General features: G+C 38.0%; 1 protein-coding gene and 1 pseudogene across 14 annotated transcripts in view; one reads left to right on the top strand and one right to left on the bottom strand.

Moving 5' to 3' along the window:
- Window positions 1-19,946, bottom strand: part of NFIB (nuclear factor I B) — a 245,679-nt gene that overhangs the window by 112,818 nt on the left and 112,915 nt on the right. The window lies entirely within an intron of this gene.
- Window positions 13,982-15,424, top strand: LOC112134914 (large ribosomal subunit protein eL8-like; annotated as a pseudogene).

Raw genomic sequence — 19,946 nt, 5'->3', positions numbered from 1 at the left:
AAAAAAAATATCCCCACCTACTTGGTTGCACTACCCCTTGCAAACGCTGACAACACAGGTAATTGAAGGACTGGGCTAGAGTGCAATTCTTCTGCGACATTTTAAAATCCATGGGGTCAAGAAACATGTTAGTCTTATTCACTGCCTTAGCATATTCCTGGCACATGCTAGATGCTCAATCAATAAGCGTTGAATGACTAACCACTGTTTTACAGAGAACAAGATGATGACTGGTAGCAGTTAAAACAGTTCATCTTCCTTAAATTACAAACAAACTGCCAGTAATACCAATCATAACTTTTAGTTTTTGATTATTATCTACAAATATTCTAATTTTTAAGTTTCTACAACCTCTCTACAAATACAAATGTAGTGATTGACTCAATGACCAAAAAGTCATATTCTTATTTTTTCATTGCTCATTTTTTCATGGGCATACGTTCCTAAAAAATTTTTTTAATTGGATACAGATTTCTCTATCATGTTAGCTAAAAAGATACTTTGCCAAATCATTAAAATGTTTATGTTTATATCATTATGTGAGCTTAGAGAGAAGAAACTGGATGGGTTTTTTATATCTTATGTTACTTACATGCGATTAATAACCAGTCCTTGTTTTATTATTAAATTATGGCTCTTAAGTCTGTGATAATACATTCATACAAAAATAAATGTATATATTTAATCTCAAGATGCATAGCAATTAACTGGATAACAGAGTAAGATGATGCATAGCCTACTTTCTACGAAGGTAAAGTAGATTTGTACGTGGGGTATTCATTACTGCTTCTGTTCATAAAATAACTTTATCATAATATTAGAGGAAAAAAATCAGATAAGTCATTTGATGAACAGGAAGCTTGCTGATGTGGCAGATAATAGTATTAAATGTCCTAACAGTTCCTTGATAAGTGGTTCAAAGAACTTCTGTCCCCATGTTTTCAAGGCAAAAGTTAATATACCAGGAATAAAACTACTTGAATAATGCATCATTGAACCAACATTTTTGAAAAGGGATAAAATGAGGAAACAAATGAGGAGACAGTAACTTCCTCTTGCAAATTAAAACTGTGCATGCAAAGAAAGGAACTCAATTATATTGATAAAATAAAAACAAAAAAATAGTTGACATGATTTTCCTTTTTTTAAAAAGAGAAGGTCAAGAATATTCTAATAAGTGAAATAACATGTTTGAAAGAAATTTGAAAAGTTTACAAGCTCACAGAGACATGAAGATGAGGCATTTTATGGGGCAATATTCTTTCAAACAGTCACTTTAAGAGAACAGTTTAAAATACAGATAATCCTGGCCAGGCACAGTGACACATGCCTTTAATCCCAACATTACGGGAGGCTGAGGTGGGTGGATCACCTGAGGTCAGGAGTTCAAGACCAGCCTGGCCAACATAATGAAATTCCATCTCTACTAAAAATACAATAATTAGCTGGGCATAGTGGTGGGTGCCTGTAGTCCCAGCTACTTCGGAGGCTGAAGTGGGAGGATCACCTGAGGTCAGGAGTTCAAGACCAGCCTGGCCAAATGGTGAAACTCCACCTCTACTAAAAATACAATAATTAGCTGGGCATAGCAGTGGGTGCCTGTAGTCCCAACTAGTTGGGAGGCTAAGGTGGGAGGATCATCTGCGCCCTGGAGGTTGAGGCTGCAATGAGCTGAGATTACACCACTGCACTCCAGCCTCGGTGACAGAGTGAGACCCTATCTTGAAAAAAATTAACAAAAATTTAAATAAATACAGATAATTCTAACTAAGAATAATAAAGAATAACAGAAGCCCACCATGAAATCTACTACTCATTACTACGGTTATTTGGGAAATGGGAAAATAAATGATGAGGGGCATGTCCACTTGCTATATTCATTTTAAAGAAGGGAACTGAGAGTATACTGGTGCAGAGCTGTGTACCAGGTGCTCAAAATTCCTCCCATTTTGTCTTGTTACTCATTTTATCTTTAATAGAGATTCAAATTAACTCCTTATGATTCAAAAATGCCTAAGCCAAATCCAAAGAGTATGAAAAAATCAAGGTTCTGCATAATGTCCCATCCATATGCCTTAACCCTGAATGATATCAAACCCATGTAATCTTAGATGTCAATGCCTTCCAGATGTGACAAAATTTTAACACAGACCAACTTCAAGCTTTTTACTGCAGACTCATCTCCCATGCTCATAAAGATTATTTTCATCGCACGTACCATCCCATTACATATGGCTAATGTTTAATTTTCCAAATTGATTATTATGCTGCCATTTCAAAACTGACATTGCCTTCCAACCCAATCAAAAAACAAAAAACAAACTATGCTGCATACTCAACTTCCAACAAACACACACACAAAAACAAGAAATCACATCATTATTTCCAAGTTCTAGATAGTGCTTGGTTACAATACCAGTTGAACTTTTCCTTATCCACTCTTGGTACCTCCAAAAGATGGAAAAGGGGAAGGAGGGATCATCCAATTATTTGTCACAGTTAATTGCCATAGGAATAATTTGAGCCTGTCACCTGTTGTTTTTGGTCTTAAAGATTGCTTCTAATTAGACAAGATCAAATTCTTCTTGATATTTAAAGCATGTTAAAATTCTAAAATTAACTAACAAGATTGTTCATGGATATTTTTCAAAACCATCTAACAGCAAGGCCGTAACAGAAATGTATAAACTAAATTTTCAGATAGGATTTAAAAAATTAGTAACTTAACACCAGTAAGAAAAACTGGTGTGGTAAAGCTTTGGATGATATTATGCAAACTTAATTCCCCTGCCCCAAACAATTGCTTTAAATCTTACCTAAATTTCATCCCTCCACCCACCCCCAAAATTAGAATTGCCCTGTAACGGTAACTTGTCCTCAGATCCATTCTGAACTCTGTTCCTGCAAACCACCTTTCCCAGTTCCGTTAACTATTGACTTCGGGCTAGGCCCAACCAACAGGAGGCAACGGTAGGAGTTTGGGAATGCGGAGGGTGGGAAGAAAGGAGAAGAGGAGGTATTCCTTCCCTCCTCTGCTTTGACATTTGTCTCCAAACAGTGGTGAGTTTTCCTTTTGTGATTCTTGCTTCCACTCAACAAGTTCCTCCCTCTGTGATGCCCTCCCTTCAGGCAGCTCCAGCTCAATTTGTGAAGCAGATTCCTACTGATGCTAATGGCTGGGTGACCTCACTGCCCATTCAGCTTTTCATCTATTCTAACATCACTGTAACTGGCCTTGCCCATGAAATTCCTCCTGTTGGACTATCTGGTAGTTTATTTTACTCAAATCTGACAGATACATTTGTTTTTTGAATTTGGCATATCTATCACTCTAAAATATGTGTCAGGTAACAGAGTTAAACAGTATTAGGCAAATATAATTACCTTTTAAAAATCAATAGATTTCAAGTATTTGTTAGGATTCTCATCTTTTAAAAAAAAGATGAGAAAGCACTGCCACCATTCAGTACTAAGTACAAAATTCTATATCCCAAAGTTTTTTGTAATGCACATTGATACATAAAAATAATCAAGTTTTTTAAAAAGGTAACTAGATTCTCAATGCCATGTTCTAAATATATCTCTTCCAGGAGGTCTTCTGATAATCCTACCCATCCATCCAAGTTTACTTCTTCTTTTTATCATCTCCTAGTCTCTCTATCCAATTTTTAACAAGTTTTTTCTTGTGCATGTGTTTTTCCTTCACACATGACTGTATGCTCCCTGACTGGAACAATTATAAGTTTGGTTGTTTTTGTAAAACATTATACATTTACTTATATTTCATGCCACAAACAACTTTGAAATGCTTATCAATTGTCGGAATAACTAACAGTCTCATGGGGATAATCAAAAGGTTTTCTTAAATATACACCATTATACATAAACGTAAGAATAATACCTAACAGGAAAGAGAAATGATTTCAACATTACTCTGTTTCCTTTAGGAAATGGTTCATAAGTCCCCACTTGACATCAAGCATTTTACGTAAGAAAAATTACAAAATAAGGAAAGACAAAAGTATTTTTTCCATCAGAATAGTAACACTCTATAGTGTTTTGCTAAAATACTCTACAAACAGGAGAAAACAAAAATATTTATGTTCATACGCACAGGGATATATATTAACTCACAGTACCAAAACTTTAGAATCACACATGCAAATAGTACCATTATACTTAATGTTTTAAACTGTGCTAGATAACAGCCCAGCTAGAGGGAAGTGACATAACAGAAAAACATACAGCATCAATTCACATGTTGCCAACTTTTTTTGGATAGAACTAACAGGATGACACTGGCGTTGGATGTGCACACTTAGCTGCCAGCATTGCACTCTATGCAATGTCCCTCTACATCCTCTCAATCATTTTGAACCCCCACCCCCAAGATTTATTTTATGTCTCTTTTTAAAACATTATTTTCCTGGTTGGTGACAGTTACCACCAAACAACATACAGAGATCATTTCAACTGAAAATACATGTTTATTATTTTTTAAGCCTGTGCCTGAAATGTATTTTAGTCAATCTATGCCGCATAAAGCAAACTTCTAATGCACATTTATAAATTTAACTCAATAAATATTTACTGAAAAAAGAAAATGGGTTGGAGTCTAAATAGACATAAAGTGGCCATGAAGTAAGTCTAGCAATAACTTCTACTTTTTATGTTTTCCCACCACCCTTTACTTTCCCCAATGAGAAAATTATAGTGTGACAGGTAAGCTAAGAGACAATCTCCATACATATGACAGCGGACATACTGCACAGACACTAAAAACCATAGGAATAACGCTGAGACCACGCGATAGACATAGCCCTTGACTTTTTCTGGTAATGGGGGCGTGGAATGGGTGGAACAGGGAGCCTAAAGCCAGATGGGAAAATGAACCCAACTTTTAACCAAGTTTTTTATTATACACATACTATTTGAAACTTAAACTTTCATTCTAAGTTACAGTCAAGAAAGAAAAAACACAATAAGAAGAAGTAAAAATTACCCCAGTTCTTCCAATGTACTGTATATGTATATGCTATGACTTAAGAATCATGCCATAGGAATAGATAATTCAATTAAAGCCAAGATAAAACAAATGAGATACATTATACTAAGCAGATAGCAAATTATGATATAATTTGGCGGAGAAATAGGTTGAAACAGGCACTATCCTAGAAATGGGATGACAGAGCAAAGAACTAAGCTCCACCTTCAATGTATTTGAAGGTCTGTTTGGAGCCAATTTACACAAAATATCCACTTACCAACGTCACAGAAGATAGAACAAAATAACACTGAGATAATTTATTAGGAAATTATTTTTTAATATTGGAGGTGCACTCTACCACCTTAATCCAACACACATTCTCTCTCTCTCTCTCTCTCTCTTTCACAAAAGAGAAAGAGATCCCGTAAGCTTCTCCACAACGTTCTATACCTGACCTGGAAGGAAATCCTATTCTTCTAGGCTTGCTTAAGCCAATAAGGGCCCCAGGGAATGCCAACTGGGGTGGTTATCTGCCCAAGAATTGAACTGAAACCATTAATTTACTTCATAGGACCAATCAACTGGCAAAAGAAGTTAAAAAAAAAAAAAAACTTTTGGTAGAACTGACCTACACAGATTTTAAACTGCCAGAGGTGGCAAGGTTTGATGTTACAGCTTTCATCATCCATCTGCAAAGCTCTGTCACTGCCTAATAAGTGCACAATGCTTCTCTCTCCTGTGATGCTTTTAGGAAATAATGCTTGTCATTTTCCACCTTATTGACAAAATATTCTATTTTTTAGAAAACTCTGTATCTAAGGAATACTTTAATGAAATAAAGATGGGTTAAAACATCAAGCAAATTTTGTAAGCACATGAAACAGAGAAATAATCTCAAAGAAAATGATAAATTCTAATTTTTATTTGAAAGTATAAAGCACATATGAGACGACTTTTATTGTGTTACCGCTTCATTCTTATTTATGTAGGTTTCCTTGTTCACTGTTAATATAAATGACTGCAGTGAAGCCAGGATTGCAGACCAAATTTGAATTTGGAAGTTTGGTTACTGCAATCTGGATCCCAAAGCCAAAGCTTCCTCCTCACATTAGACTTCCATTCAAAGCTATCACTGTGTTTTCAAAGTGACAACACTGTTCAACTTTCTTTTCACAGAGCAGGAATCTTTTATAGCATTAAGGGTATGTATGTCACACCACGAAAAACACAATGACATTGCAAACATAGAGAAAGGAATCTAGTAAGGGCATTGGGAAGAAAAAGGGGGCGGGGAATTTAAGAAAATGTTTTTTAAACTTTTTTTTTGCAAAAGAAAATGCATAATAATAAAATAATAACTGAAAGTTCCCTATTAATATCATCCAGCAATTATTAAAAATAGAATAAATTAGCTGATATGATCCAATCACCTGGTAGGGAACAGCATGTGTCTCCTGAGTCCATTGGCAGTGCTAATGGTGCTCCTAAATGATGGATTTTTTTCTATGTTCACGCTGGTTGAACTTAATTTTCCGTTCACCTGTTTACCTGGATTAGTTTTCAGCTTAACATTCACTAAGCATCAAGACATAACAAGAGGTGCAGTGATGATGAGATAAAAGTCTCAAGGCCACTACTCCTCCCATGAAGCACTCAGGGAGGATCTATAAGTGAAAGATAGCTTCACTTACTTGGGTTAAAGTGAAGAAATATGAACCCACTCTAGAACTTTGAAAATCAAAGAGAGCTTTAAAAAGCCATGTGTCTACGTTTTGCCTAATTTTTCATTTTTTCTCACTAGAAGGCAAGGTCTGATTAAATGTGGGTTATTTCTGATATTTCAGCTTCTAGTTTGTGGAAGGGGATTCCTGTTTAAGCGAGGGAATGATGCCACCCCCTACTCTCCCCAGCAGCAGCACACTGGACACCTGAGAAGCCAAAAGCCCTACAACAAAATACACCACCTTTAATCACAAATCAAACAATAGTAATTAGGAGCATCAAGTTAATTGTGTCTACTCCCCACAGAATGTGTCCTCCAAGGCTCCTTGAAGTCAGGTTGAAAGATTCGTAGTAATTTTACTCCCAATTCTCTTATACTAACTTTAAAAAAAAACAAAATCAGAGCCTAAGTTCATCACTTCTACCCTCAGAACTATGGAGTCTACAAGTAAAACCTTAGAAAGAAAAATCAGACTACTTAATTAAGTGTTTTGTTAGGCCGTTTATGTAATCAGAGTAACTTTGATCTTTGGCTTCTTAATCTGTTCAAAATTTGTTGTCAAATCTTATGAAATTCCTTTAAATCCAGAATTATAAATGTTATTTTCCATTAGTCTTTTATTAATAATTAAGATAACTTGGCAGTTTGAATCCAATCAATCAAGAATGTGTAAAATCCATTTCATATGTATTGGTACAATTAGATACTGACAATAAGGCTCTTTCTTACCTTCCATTTGTACTAAATATGATAAAGATAGCAAGAATACCTTAGCTATTTTCAAAGCATTTTCATCTACATTACTTTGCAATCCCGAAATAGACTGTGCTTTATTCTAATCCTTTACAATTACCAGAAAGGAATGCAGAGCTTGATAACTTGCAGAGTAATAGAAAAACCTTGATTTTTCATTGCATTTCCCCTTCTGACTTTCTTATGATCTGAGGGACGACACTTAACCTTTCTCTGTCTCACTCTCCTGTCTCAAACAAGCTATAATAAAACTTTATTCCAGTCCACTGGGGTATTAGAATGATGAATCTGATAGGATGTCCCTAACACACTTTGATCTCTATAGGGAAAGTTGCTATAAAGACACTGTTGTTATTCTTTTAATTGAGTTATTTGCAAATGGATCTTCTTGATGGAGCCCAGCCCTCAGACACAGAAAAGAAAATTCTGTCAGTCCTCTAGGGTACAATTGCCTTGTGGCAATTATACCCATAACCACATTTCCTTATTACTGTTATAAAAGACTACGGAGTTCAAGGGGAGGCAGAAAGGGAGCTTAAGAAAAAATACGCCGTTTATTTTCAACAGAAGATGCTGAAGTTGCAAATTTGGAACTCAAGGCTATAGGTAAACTTTGACAGAACATGTGTTCCAAATTAGTGTGGCGTTTGTTAGTTGTGTCAGAAAGTCAGAGGTGTCCCTGAGGCTGCAGCTTTTTAGCAAATTTTGGAAATAACTTAGGAAAAAAAAGGTAAATTACAAAGTTAATCTGGTCCTCACTCTATGAATGCTACAAAACAATGACAAAAAGGTTCACGGCTACACCATTCTCACCAAGAAAGAGCATATCTCAAGGTACAAAAGGCACAAAAGAAAATTAAACTGAGCTTAGGAAGAAAGTGCTATGGACAATTTTACATGAAAAGCCAAAAGGGAATGTTGGGGCTACGCTGAACTTTCCTGGAGTCTACAGACAGAACACACATTGCCCCCTACATTAATTACCAACAGCCATGAGAATTAGTAGGTGGCTCAGGTTTAGGCACTTTAAGAATTCCATATTCCTCAAATGGAATTTTTTCAAAGTAAATAATAAAAGCTTTGCTTTATGAAGTATTAAAGACATGGGGTTTCCCTTTCATAATAGAAATACTAGGCCCATCACACTGCACATCTCCAAGGAGCATGATTCACAGTGCGGGCTACGGGGAGGGAGCCTTCCAAAGTCGTTTAGGATGTTCACTATGGCATTCTATGTGTCATTAAAAAAGCCTTATAAATCATCCTAAAATTTAGAGTTTAAACCTGGAATAATTATTTGGATAAAGTTTCCTATATTAACAGGTTTTTAAAAGTTCGCTCTTCAGAAAAGTGTTTGTTGTCAGTGGAGATCTGCATACAATCTAGATTCCAATTAAACACAGAGCTCCAAAAAGACCAATTAAAGGAGAAGTAGAACAGCTTGCTGTATCATGACAATAAATGCTACTTGCCTTATTGTCATTTCACAATCAGTGACACATTCAGTCCACAAATTCTAGTGAGCATCAGATTCACTTGAGATGCTTGTTAGAAATTCAGATTCCTCCACCTCACCCGCAATGCTGGGACTCGTACAGCAATGCTGGGGCCAAGAAGGCGCTCTCAACAAGCACCCCAGGTAACTCCCGTACATTGTTCTCAGCCAGTGTACAAGGGACTTGGCTGCTGATGCTTGCTCACAGACACCAAACTGGAAAGCAAAAGGCAGTATGTGACTATAGAGTCCTGAAAACACAAACAAACAAAAATGCAGTCCTTAAGCCAAAACCAGTCTCCACTTTTCTCCCTCTCCCTGCCATGTGATGCACTAGCTTTGGCCAAAAATCACATGTGTACAGTGAATCCTAAAAAGCAACTAAATCCAAATCCACACTGAACCATTCTGAACTCTATCACACTTCACAGAGCTTTAAATAGAATTCTACTCAAAACATCACACCCTGACTGGCCAAGGGATTCTTTGGGTTCTGTCGCTTTATCCAAGTGATCCAAAGTGACCCAGGTTCCATTCTGCATGTTGGCTTCTACAGCTTTTTCCAAGTCGAACACAGAAGGATTAAAAAGAAAACACAAATATTGGCATAGGTGACTTGAGGTTACTTGACCTTTCTGAAGGAAGATTTTTTGGCAATTGTGTTCTGGCAGCTCCCTGGAAGGCAAGGCCAGGACACAAAGAGGAAGACAGGAAGCCGGGAGCTGGCCATGTGTCCTTGGCAGGCAGTAGTGCGGCAGGGTGAACCACCTCGTTCCTGCCAAACCAGAAACAGTGGGGAAAGCCCAGCTAATTGGCAAGTCACAGCCGGCTACAGTGTACATCCTCGGCTTTAAATGCCTGATAAAGTTAAATGGCCTGCCAGACCCTAATCTACTTACACAGGATCCTCCTTTACTTTCAAAAACTTAACTCACCCATTTGTGTTTCCTTAAGGAAGTGGTAAGGCAGCACACCTTACAATGTAAGGGCTGGAAAACTTAAAAACAAAACAGCAAAAAAAGTAAAGATGTGTTGGAGTCTCATTATGCTTATAGGCGTTTTACTTTGTGAAAGGGCCATGTATGTTTGTGCTTTTGGTTTTAGCTAATAAGACTTCCACTTGCTCATTTATTTTTATTTAAAAGAAACTCTCAAGTCAACATTGCAGACTGATTATGACTTCAGTTCATTTGGAGGATCCAGGCTTTTTTTTTTTTTTAATTTCACAAAACTCCTGAAGATATCCAAGGAGACTGCAGAGTTGCACCCAGTTTCCAGTCAGCTATTGTTTTTACTTACACATTAGTTGGCTTAATCATATTTGCTAAGGTATTTCTGTATGTACTAGCATAAAATCACCACTTTCTGGTCTTTTATGGCTAAAATGGGGAATCACACAGGAAGAACAGGAGCAGAGGGGATTGTCCAAATAAACTGCTCCTCACTGCTGCTGCTAACAGAGTGAATCCAGGGACCTGGAGCCTGGAGCATAATTTTGCCCCTAGGTCTGAAGGCTTGGTAAGAGCAATTTAAAGGGGTGTGCTCAGTAGTTGGGCATATTTCCTTCCATTTTCTGTGAAACTGTTCATGCCTTCTTCAAAACTCAAACCAAAATTTCAAATTAGCTTCTCCTCCTTAAAATAAAGTAGTCAATGGTGAAATTTGATGAAGAAAATGCAAATTTCCTCTCAGAACTGGCAGAAGAGAAAGATTACAATAAACATAATCCACTGTTTTCATCAAAAGTTTCTTAAAGTCTACAGAATAGTCATCCTTTAAGCAACCCAGGACCCCAGAATCTGTTTCAGTGAAGTTAGACCAAGGAGTAAACCACAATACCAAAACTCACATACTCTCTGATCACGATCTGAGATAAGAAAATAATAATCCTCATGCCCAACCCTACCTCTCGGGATCAGTAAGTCTAAGTGTGTGTTTCAGCCCCAAAATTACTATTTTTTAAAGACACAACTTGACTTTCCCAGACTCTACCTAGTTGACTTTTCACACTAAGTAGCCCTAGCTTTTGGAAATTCTCCTTCCCTTTTCCTTTAGGGCACCACTCCTTTCTAGGTCCAATCCTCTATTTCTGAGGGCTTCTTTCCTGTCTTGATGGCTATCTCCTTCTCTTCTGTTGGTCCCTTAAATGTTGGTGATCCCAAAGATGATCCATCCAACTTGGCCATCTTCTTGTCTTTGTACATTCCCCCTCAGCAAACTCAGCTAGGTCCATGTTTACAAATACTACCCATTTTTTGAGAACTCCGTATCTCCATATCTAGCCCTAACCTCTTCTTTAACTGCAAAACTCCTCCTGATGTTGCTAGTGCACAACCTTTGTTCACTCTCGCCTCCCCCCAACCAATCCATATCTCAATTAATGGCATTCACAGCCATTCAGCCATTTCCCAAGCTGAAAATGCTCATTCCAGAAACCCCATCTCCCTAAAGCCTCACATTCAGTTGTCAGCCCAGATTCTATCTTCCTTTCAAGCCTATTTCCCCATGTCCATCCCAACTGGTGATAAGTCCCTTACTGAGCTTCACATTTTTACCTCACAATAGCCTCAGCCTCCTCAGGCCATTATGATTCACTCTTCACACTATAACCAGACTCCATCCTCTGCATAGCCACCAGGAATCACAACGCTTCACTCCTTAAAACACCTTGGTGGCTTCCAATTGCTAGCTAGAATAATCTACAACCTCCTTAGTACAGCATTCAAGGTGCTCCATAACCTGGCCCCAGCCTAGCCTCACTCTCACAAAAACCATCACCCTTTACCCTCCCCCTCACACCCACACCCAACTTCCTAATATTCTTCTTAAAAGTCCTAGAATATGCTGTGCAACTGCAGGTCTGTGCCCTTGCTCATAAGGTTTCTATGCCTGGAATATCCCTTATTTGATGCAAGAAAAACTCCTAATTCATCTTTAAAAGCTCTTGAATTTCATCTGTTACATCCTTCCTGAACCTTATTGCCCCATCTAATGAGACCTCCCTCTGGGGCCCACATGGCCTTGCTCACACTTTAGTGCAGGGCCCGACCAGTCCATTATGGTTGGTTGGTTATACATTACTTCTCTCCAAGATTGTGACCTCCCGTATCCCAACTTACCCTGAATAATTTTGGGAATCTATTTAAATGGCATACCAATTTATCTTGGATGTACTATCCATGAAGAAACTGAGACAAAGAGCATTAATTCCCAAAAGAAAGACAAAGTAATCTTCAAAAAAAAAAAAAAAAGTAATGAGCTATCAACTTATACAGGTAATTAACATTCAATATTCTGATTGTGACATATACAGATGATATTTATCCATTCGTTTATTTTTTTGAAAAGGACTGAACACCTACAGTGGTCCGTGTATCATCCTTGGAACTCAGTCTACAACAGTCAATAAAAGATGATTTGTTCTTGTCTTCATGCAGCTCATGGTTTCATTTGCACAATGTTGACTGTCATTCACTTGCTAGCAGGTAAAATGTGCTCTCTATACATATTTACAAATAAGCAGAATCTGTAATCATTATATTTTGAAAATAAAATTGACACTTTTTACACACACTCACACACAAAGATTTAGCAGTGGGACAAACTTTTTCATTTAATTTTTGTTTATAGCAACTAAAACATGAGAGACTAAAAGCCACAGACTGCAAAAGCATTGTTTAGCTGTGATAAGCAGAATGTGTCAAGGTGGTATGATGACAAAACAGCTATTGCAGCATGAAATAATGAGACTATAAAATAATGAGACCACGGTTTTAAAATTCTCTGACGTCTATTATCTTTCAGAATAGGTGAAAGGGGTCTATTGACTAGTTCGGGAGCTGAAGAGTCAAATACTATTTTAGAATGAAAATTACTTTGTGGTCACATCCCATTATAGAATATTGATGGAGCCAAACTACATGAAAGTCTCAAAAGGGTACTGAGAGAAAACATCGTAAGAATTGGTTTTCTGCTACTCAAATCCATCCTCAAGAAAAAACAAAAGCTAATTTAAAAAAATCATAACCAAGGCAAAGTTTCTAAATGGAATGACATAAAAATATCGGTTGTACATTTTTTGTCTTTTAGAAAAACGACCCATATGTATAGTATTTTATATGGTTTTCTCTAACGTATCTGAGAAATGTGTAAGCAAATCTACGCAAAGAGATATCATGGATTGTGATGTCATATTTCTTATGAAAACAATCACCTTTACAATGTCAATTAATACCAAATTTAGCTTTAAAACTCCATGACCTCTACCATTTTTTAGGTTAGCTGAAAACGATCTATTGACTAGCTTTGTGAGCTGAACAGTTGAATGCTACTTACATAGAAAATTATTTCTTTCACTCCATAAGAATAATTATCATGGCGATCACACAATTATTGTAATTATATCTGTAAGAACTGTTATTGGGAATTTACCTCTGAAACAGTCTCATGCATTGCAGGGGACATTTATCTTTTTTAATGATCATCAACACGAGTGTCTTTTTGTAGCTATATTAAGTGATTTTTACCTCTTTCTATTAATATCCTCTTGCATGCTTTAGAAGCCAAAGGAGACAGCCCCCACATTTTTTTTTTTTCCTAAAGCAATTGTTTCAGTTAAGCCAGGCCCATGGCATCTTTTGAGACACAAAGCTACCCTTTCCATTCACGGCAACATAACATTCACAATGTGCTTTCCTAAATGGATGGAAAACCCCTCAAAAAAGCCCCTCAAATCTGTGTTTCATAAACTGTACTCTTAGCAATAAAGTTTATTACAGACCTAAAGTATCTGCATAAACCCGGTTAATTGAAAAGTGGGTGGAGAAGGCTGCCAAATTAAATGTTTACATTAGCACAGCTGTATTGTAAAAACATTCTGCCCCCTGTGCTTTGTAATTATAAGATATTTCTGGACTGTGTATCTCTACAAAGTTTATCTCCACTGCCAAGAGTGTCTTGGCACGGAGCGACTGCAGTTTTTGGCAGCCAGGAGCTCTCCGCGCGGGCAGGATCTAAAATGGCTGCCAAGCGGCCTCCTGAAATGTCGCCGGCCTGGGCCCGCCTCACCAAGGGCAAAGGCCAACCCTGCTACCAAGGCAGGGTCTAAAGTCTGTCTCACAGGAAGCCAAAATGTGTATTTCCCTCATAAATAAGACTTGGTACCACAACTTTTGTGTTGTAGTAGTTAAAGCTGTTTGAAAAACTAACTACAAAGGAACACTGGAATACTACCAATTAGAAAATGGTGACAAGGGGTCTTTTAGGAAATTCTGCTGACCTCAACATTTCAATCACACATAATGCCCGCAATATTTTCTGCTGATTAAAGAAACTCATTTAATTTGTGGGGAAAAAAAAGGTTAAAAAAAACCCCAACAAATTCTGACCATATGAAAACATACTATAGAGAAGCATGAGCAAAGCCAACACTTTCCCATTTGCAATGGCATGATTTTGACATAAACTTATAATCTCTATCAAAGCATATGTGTATGAAAAATGAAAACAAAAAATTAATTTGTTTTCTTCTCATCCTTTAACAGGCTATGTTTGTCTTACAACATTAAAATCACATTAACAAAAGAAAACCTTTTCATACCTTTCTATGGCACAGGCCTCAAAATTTGAGGAATTAGCTCTCTTTTCCCACCATCCACCGCCCAGATGTGGAAAGGAAAGAAGGCCAAGGTGAAGAAGGTGGCTCCAGCCCCTGCTGTCTTGAAGAAGAAGGAGGCCAAGAAAGTGGTGAACCCCCTGTTTGAGAAAAGGCCTAAGAATTTTGGCATTAGACAGGACATCCAGCCCAAAAGAGACCTCGCCCACTTTGTGAAATGGCCCCGCTATAGCAGGTTGCAGCGGCAGAGAGTCATCCTCTATTAAGCGACTGAAAATGCCTCCTGCGATTAACCAGTTCACCCAGGACCTGGACCGCCAAACAGCTACTCAGCTGCTTAAGCTGCCCCAAAAGTACAGACCAGAGACAAAGCAAGAGAAGAAGCAGGGGCTGTTGGCCCGGGCGGAGAAGAAAGCGCTGGCAAAGGTGACCTCCCCACTAAGAAGAACACCTGTCCTTCAAGCAGGAGTTAACACCATCACCACCTTGGTGTAGAATAAGAAAGCTCAGTTGGTGATGACTGCACACATCATGGATCCCATCGAGCTGGTTGTCTTCCTGCCTGCCCTGTGTTGTAAAATGGGGGTCCCTTACTGCAATATCAAGGGGAAGACAAGACTGGGACATCTAGTCCACAGAAAGACCTGCACCACTGCTGCCTTCATACAGGTTAACTCAGAAGACAAAGGGGCTTTGGCTAAGCTGGTGGTAGCTATCAGAACCAATTACAACGACAGAGCCAATGAGATCCATCATCACTGGGGAAGCAATGTCCTGGGTCCCAAGCCTGTGGCTCGCATTGCCAAGCTCAAAAAGGCAAAAGCTAAAGAACTTGCCACCAAACTGGGTTAAATGTACACTGTTGAGTTTTCTGTACATAAAAATAATACAAATTTTCCTTCAAAAAACATCTGAGGAATTAACTATGTCTGTGGCATAAAACTGAAAAAAATTGAGATCAGATACATAGTCTCTGTAAGTGAGTTCCAAGGGCTGACCAAAGGAACAAAAATTGGAAGGAAGGGAGGGGAAGGGAGGGGGAAAAAAGAAGGGAGGAAGGAAGGGGGAAGGAAGGAGGGAAGGGGGGAGGAAAGGAAGGAAGGAAAGAAGAAAGGAAGGAAAGGGAGGAAATGAAGAGAGGGAAAGGAGGGCGAGAGGGAGGGAAGGAGGGGAGGGAGGGAGGGAGGGGAGGAAATGAAGGGGGGAAAAGGAGGAAATGAAAGGAAGGGAAGGGAAGGAAGGGAGAGAGGAAGGGAGGGAGGAAAGGAAGGAGAGGAGGGAGGGAAAGCAGGGAAGGAAGAAAGGAAGGAAGGGAGGGAGGGAGGGAGAGAAAGCAGGAGGGAGGGAGGGAAAGAAGAAAGGAAGGGGAAAGAAAATGTGGGAGGGAGGAAATGATGGAGACACTGCATGGAACTAAAAATACATACTGATTTGTTCATAGTAGGAATATAAAAAACACTTGAAGAATTAAAAATACTTCATAAGTACACCTTCATAAGTACGATATATACACAAGGTATATATTGTCTCTGTCCTTTTTTTCTCTATTAAACTTAAATCCCAGCTAACAGGCTGTGTTCACAGCAGCCAAATACTGCATAATGAGGTCAGTGGATTTTTCTTTGAGACTGTTCCGCAAGTTTAAGCTCAGGGTGAGAGACACATTAGGCCTGGTGTACTCCTGTAATCATCATTGGCAGTGATTACTGTTCGGTAATCTAAGCTTCAACTGAATCCAACATTCTTGCCTCTGCTGAAAGATAATTCAGAGGTGAAAGATGAATTCCATAATGCTTACACAAACTGGTGGTATTCATCATAGTGCTTATTCACTAAATGCCCATTCTAGCTTGAATTATATGTCCACATACTCAGCAGAGCCACATCAATATTGTTTACTTAATTTTTTTAAGTCTCCATTTTAGGAGAAGAAAATCTAATGTCTCTTTAATCGTATATTTTGAATAATGTCTATTCTCCAGTAGTCACCTGAAAAACACACACACACACACTTTTCCTGGACCTTTTTACAGCAGAATAATTTCTCAGCATTATTAATTATGTTTCTGCATTAAAGACATTTAGGGACTTTTATCCTTTGCTTAATTAGTTATCAAAATAATCAGTCACACAGCTATTTAATAATGGGCCACTCTTAACAGACAGGTGAAACAGAGTGGTTGTGTTCAAAAAATATTTCTAGTTCACTAGTAACTTACTAACTCTCTCTCTCTTTTTTTTTTTTCTTCTTTGAGATGGAATCTCACTCTGCCACTCAGGTGCAGTGGTATGATCTCGGCTCACTTGCAACCTCCGCCTCCCAAGGTTCTAACAATCCTCCCACCTCGGCCTCTTGAGTATCTGGGACCACAGATGCACCTGGCTAATTTTTTGTATTTTTGGTAGAGACAGGGTTTCACCATGCTGCCCAGGCTGGTCTCAAACTCCTGAGCTCAAGCAATCTTCCTGCCTCGGCCTTGCAAACTGCTGGGATTACAGGTGTGAGCCATTGCGCCTGGGCCTTACTAACACTCTTAAAACTTGAGCTAATTTCTTTCCTTTCATGAGATTTTATGGTCTGACACTGCTGACTTATTACCTTTTCTTCCTTGAGAGTTTCCAAATACTAAAACAACAATCTTCTCAACAAACAGAAGAATTAGATAAATGTTGATTGACCACCTAGTACCTGCAAAGAGACCCTATGCTATTATATACAGAGTTATGAGATTCAGACAACATGCTTTACAAAAAAAAAAAAACCTAAGGGATGGCTTCAGATTTTGCCTGTGTCTTAGTTTCAGTCATGTTTGGTATATATTGCCAAGTAGCTATATTTTATATCCCCAATTAGAAGACAAGTTTTTGGAGATCATACTCTATGTCTTACTGACTGCACAAGACAGTGCAATGCATATAAAATTGTCACCTACAACTGAAAGGATTCCAGTGAGGTTAAATGGTGATTAGCTGTGTAAAACCCCACTATTCCATACATTGTATGTGCTTACAATGTTAGCTTATCCTCCTCTTCAGCAGCAAATATCTTCTAGGTGAACAGTAATAAAATAATAGTAAGGCTAACAGTCATTGAGTATTTGTTTACATGTCCAATACTGTTCTCAATATTATGGTATCCATAGATTTCATCCTTGCGATAACACTAAGGGATGCTATTATTATTCCCATTTTCAGATGAGAAAACTTGCCTAAGGCTATCCAACTAATAACTGAAAAAGCCAGGAATTAAACCCAAGCCAAACTGACCCCAGAATCCAAACTAAATCACTGTCTTCCCAAATTAAAGGTGTCACCACTGGACAGAAAAAGAGATACAGTCCAGGTAGAGGTTGCATCTCTGCAATTACAGGGCTCCCTAGTCAATTTTTTCTAATTTTTGACACATACCTTCCCAATTTTCCTGGCAAAAGCCTCCCTTGAGTGGAGGCCACTGACTGTGGTGAGTTTATGTTGTGGTTTGGTAATGTGTACAAACTGAGAGGAGGATGAGACCAGAAAACCCCTTTTGCCCATAGCATGCCACAAATTGAGGACTAAGTCAGTGCATGCTGCTGACAGGCAAAGGGCCAGCTCGGCATTGAGCAGCTCCGTGCAGGGACTGCATGTGACACCAGACACCGTTTTCAAAGCCACTACCTTCCTCCTTCCCCACAAACCTCTTCATCTCCCACCAAAGTCCTGAAGCTTCACCACAGGATCAAGTAATCCCCCTCTAAGCCACATCTCGTAAATGAGAGTCTAATTTCTCCCACGTGTCATTTTTCACATGAATGTTACTACGGTCTTGGCTGTACTTAACCAGAGTTCAGGGTCTGATGGTTTATCTACAGAGACAACATGACCGCAGAGAAGAGCCCGTTTCCATTGCCACCTGAAAGACAGATCCACCAACACAATGTTCACCACTTTCTCACACAGGGCTAAATGAGACTCAAGGAAAGAGCCCAAGGTCAGACATTTCCTTGGTTGAATTTAGGTGGTGGGTTCCCATACAGAGCACAGCACCATCAGATTCACAAGGCCAAATGCCTCAGCATGATGACTTGAAAAGATGACAAGCTGCACACAATGTTCAAAATCTAAATTTGAAGGTCACTTCCCACTCCCTAAATAGTTTTATCCCCCAAAAGTCATTTTAGAATCATCTTTCCACTTTTATTCCATATTTGTAATCTGATTTTAATGACCTCAGGGTAGGCCATTTTTTTAAACTCCAGACGGGTTCTAATTCATCTATACAACAAAGCAATACGCGGTGTTAAAAAAAGACTAAGAGAGTAAACCGATACGTGTTCAATGTAGTGGCAGTTTAGATTTTTTTCTTTCAATTGGCAATCATTCTGACATCAAGGTTAAATTGTCCTAAAAAAGAAAAAAAAAATTACACCTCATTCCAAATTTGCTAATTCAAGAAAAACTGAATTATTCTCGTGTCCACTTGTGGCAAAACAAGAAATTACTTTATGTCTCAGAAATGTTAGTATGAATTACGACTAAATTCATAAAAACAGACATGGCTTAAGTTTTTATTTCACTACTTTGAAGTTGTAATGTATTCATTTTCCCAGTATTTTTACTTAAAAGAGCTTTTTTTTTTTTTCTTAAGGACTCTTCACAAGTACTTTTGATAGAGTGGTATAAAATGATCCTATTCCAATGACCATAATATGAAAATCATTTTGCCAAAAAAATCCTTGAAGTTCCCTCATTTTAGGTACTTGGGATTATTCTCATAAACTGAAGACCATTCAACAATGTTTTGAAGATATATAGTATTCTATTCAGAGGACAAAGCATATATTCAAAAAATGCAAAAATATTCATCTTTTCTCAAACAACTCCAGTATTAAATTCATCTAGACCCACTGATTCAATCTATTTTTTAAGTTTAGTTTACAATATGATATTATTTCTGCCCTCATCTCTTCCTTGCAACACCCCACCCATAAGGGAAAAGAAGAAACAGTCAGAGATGAAAGAACAACAAAAATGTATACAAATAAAAATGAAATGTTTTCTGACAACTAGCATGTCAGAGTAAACAAGTTATTTTTTTCCACTATCACTTTCTTAAATGATCTACGGCAAAATTATGTTGCCTCTCTCTGTCTGACGAATCATCAATACATCATAGCCCAGCCTTTTTCATATATAATGGGAAAAATGCTGTAGATTATAACTACTGTTTTTGACATGGAGATATTTTTAATTCATTTTTATGACATGCTTATGTTCTTTTCATCACTGAATAATTGCTCGTTTCCAATACTAAGCTGGTATTTCTTTAAAGTTCATGTAATTGCACTACTGGTAACTTTAGGATTTGGAAGGAAAAGGATCACAATTGATAAGC

This window comes from Pongo abelii, chromosome 13, assembly GCF_028885655.2.
Source record: "Pongo abelii isolate AG06213 chromosome 13, NHGRI_mPonAbe1-v2.0_pri, whole genome shotgun sequence".
Taxonomy (NCBI): domain Eukaryota; kingdom Metazoa; phylum Chordata; class Mammalia; order Primates; family Hominidae; genus Pongo; species Pongo abelii.
Note: the sequence above shows the minus strand (reverse complement) of the source record. Positions and strands in the feature narration are given on the sequence as shown.